The sequence below is a fragment of the Elephas maximus genome, chromosome 1 (assembly GCF_024166365.1).
Source record: "Elephas maximus indicus isolate mEleMax1 chromosome 1, mEleMax1 primary haplotype, whole genome shotgun sequence".
Lineage (NCBI taxonomy): Eukaryota > Metazoa > Chordata > Mammalia > Proboscidea > Elephantidae > Elephas > Elephas maximus.
In genome coordinates this window covers 86,067,554-86,071,189 of record NC_064819.1, presented here as the reverse complement: position 1 = coordinate 86,071,189, position 3,636 = coordinate 86,067,554, and positions in this window count along the sequence as shown.

Below are 3,636 nucleotides of genomic sequence, written 5' to 3'. Positions count from 1 at the left end.
ATCAGGATCTGTGACTGAGGGTCACTTGATGACTATGTGGAGTGCTGTAACTATCTGTTTCCCTGTCTAAGCCACCCCTGGGCTTCACAAAACTCAGATTCACAATCACATTCATCTCTCTCTGAGCACCTCTAAGAAATGACTTAGATTAAAAAAGAAAACAAAACAAAAAAAAAAACATTAAATGTTCATGGCTTTGACTAATTAACATGGAAAGACTGACTTTGCAGTTTTCTGCCTCTCCCTGAAACTTTATTCCTCAACTTTGGGAAACACTGAATTCATTAAAAGCTTTTCATTTAACTAGGAATTACTGGGACTAGACTTTATCCCACAAGCCCCTGGGATTTTGCAAACACAACACAGCTTTTTCCGACCCAATTATGTCATTTTGTGCTAGCTTCCAATGTCCTTCTTGAGACATATTGAGGGAAATTGTGCAAAACATGAGTTTGCACTTTTCACAGTCCCTGACACAACCTAGCTACCAAAACACATTTTTTGAGTGTATAAGTGAATCTCATAAACACGTTACTGGTTTACAGTAGCTTGTGACACCTTTCATTGTTGACCAGTGGTCAGCCAGCCCATCTGCACTCACTGTTATTAACTTATGTTAATAAGTTAATAACATGTGCATTTTCAACTCAATATCCTCCCTTCTAGCATCTTCTTGCAGAGGAGAAGTTAGGAAATGAAACTCCAGAATCCCTTCCCTGTATAGTTCCCACTACATTTTTTCCAATGAGGGACTCTGAGATATTAGACACAGAAGTGAGAGAGTTCATCATCTTCCATAGGTGGGTTGTAGGCAGATGCTGGACAGATGTGAGATTCTTAGCAGCTTCTCTACAAGACCCTAGACCGACCAGCTTTGCCTATGCAGACTGAGACAAGTGATGGGATTTTTCAGAGGTTTTGAAAATTATAACAATTTCCTACAAAGCTCTTACCACCCACTTCAATGCCTTAGGCTGAGGTCTTGGCATATACTTCCCAACTTTTGAGCTCAGTCTCTCAGACTTTCACTGACCTTTGCACCCCTAGTTTTTCAAGCATTAGTTTAAACCCTTATTCTAGTACTAAAATTTTTTATTCCTGGAATATCACAATGCCCCGGTTTTCCTAACAAAATATCGATTGATACAACTTCCCCCTCAATAAGAGTACAGAATTTATCTTATTATTCCAATATTTTCAAACGGTATGGGTTTAACAACTTCATGATAAATGCAGAAAAGATTGAAGTTCTCAAGGGTTTCATTTTACTTAGATCCACAATCAACAGCCATGGAAGCAGCAGTCAAGAAATCAAAACACCCATTGCATTGGGCAAACCTGCTGCAAAGGACCTCTTCAAAGTGTTGAAGAGCAAAGGTGTCACCCTGAAGACTAAGGTGCTCCTGAACCAAGCCATGGTATTTTCAATCAAAATCATATGCATGTGAAAGCTGGACAATGAATAAGGAAGACCAAAGAAGAGTTGACACCTTTGAATTGTGGTGTTGGTGAAGAATATTGAATATACCATGGACTGTCATAACAACGAACAAATCTGTCTTAGAAGAAGTACAACCAGAACGCTCCTTAGAAGCAAGGATGGTGAGACTGTGTCTTACATACTTTGGACATGTTGACAGGAGGGATCAGTCCCTTGAGAAGAACATCATTCTTGGCAGAGTACAAGGTCAACGGAAAAGAGGAAGACCCTCAGCGAGGTGGGTTGACACAGCAGCTACAACTATGAGCTCAAGCATAACAACGATTGTAAGGATGGGGCAGGACCGGACAGTGTTTCGTTCTTTTGTGCGTAGGGTCGCTATGAGTCGGAACCTACTCGACGGCACCTAACAACAACAACAATGGGTTTCTCAATGTACAATGGCTTTCAATTTCGTAGTGGCCTTGCTGGGCCAATGGAGGAAGAAGAAAAAGGAATAACTAGAAAACCCTTTTGTTTCCATCCCCTGTCTATGGTGTCTGCTCTCTTTGGCTTTAGGCTGAAGTTTCTTTCCCATAGAGGATCCTGCCATCTTTCCACTCTGAATGAGAACTTTCCAGTATTTATGTCCAATTCTGAGATATGTTATCTTCCCTCTACACTTCGTGCAATCTTCAGGTTTAGTTTTTTCTTCTCCTCCAATATCATAGTCCTATCTTTACTTTTCAGCCGTGTTCTCCTTTCATCTTGCACACACGTCAGCCATTCTCCAAGGAGAAATTCCAGATACCACTTTGTTGCATGTTTCTTTGTTTTTACTCTGCTTATATGCCTAGAGTTTATAAGGCAAAGCTAGATACTTAATTTCCTTTCTCATATGTTAAAATTTTACTATGCAATATAATGCATGCTCACAATGAGAAGTGAAACAAGCCAAATGTATATGAATATATTCTAAAATCTCTCGTATAACTAAATCCATACCACTTTATTGAGGGATCCATGTTATTAACCCGCTCTTTGTATTTCCACTTGCTCCATTCTCATGCAAACATAAATGCCTATGTTGGGCTTTCTCATCTCAGTTTGGATTTTTTTTAATAAGACTATTCTGTTCACAGTGCCCTGCTATTTGTTTTTTTATTATTATTTGTAAAAAATCATGTACATCCTGCCAGTTTCACAGAAAAATGTTTAACTCTAATTTTCAATACTACTCTATGGTATGGTTGCCCCTGCTCTCCTAGCAATAAATATTTAAGTGGTTTCCACCATTTTTCTCTACTGTGAATGCCCATTGTATACCTTTACACATATTTCCTTACACAGCTTTCCCAGAGTCTTCTGCTTTCACATAGCAATAGACCTTGGCAGTTGAACCGATAGTCTTACCGATTAGCTAGACTGAAAATCCCACTCTGCTGTGAATGATTTTCAAAGTTATATACAATTAGAAATCAGATTCTGCAGACGTAGCCACACTTAATATTTTCCTAGTCTTTGAGTTTTCCTGCCTCTAAACTTCCTTGTCCCTAAAATCACCTTTGTACTTCATCCCAAGAAGAATTATTGTTTTAAGAGTCCTAGTACTACCACTTGGTAGGTATATAACCTGGAGAGGATAAGTAAGGAATTTCTCTCTGTGTATTTCACATCCAGCTATTAAATCTCTACGTACCTTACGCAGGTTGAGTTGAAACATGCTTGTCCGTAGTCACTCTAGCCACTGTGCACACAGTCAGAGCTTTCTTCATGTCTCACCCTACTCAAAGTCTCCAGTGTCTGAAGCGCAGATAGGATAAATTCCAAGCCTTTCAACCTGGGCTCCTCACATCCTGTAGATCCAAATGACTTTCCACCCTTGCAATATGCTCCTACCAGGCTGGCCCAGGCTGGTCTCCTCACTCTCACCTGCTTATGCCATAATTCTCCTTACTTCTGCACCTTTACTCATTCAGACCTTCATATCAATTCTCAATAGTTGGTGGTAAACTCTGGTTGCAAATATAATGACCTTTCCTCAGTCTTCATTCTCGACCACTTTATGGCATTCTACACAGCACAATCCTCCTTCTTGAAGTGCCTGCATTAGCCTGAATGATGTCACAATGTAGATTACAGAGTCCAGGTTCACAACGGATCCTAACAAGAGCATTTTATAAACACTGATTCCTGGGTCCTTCCTAGACAAAATA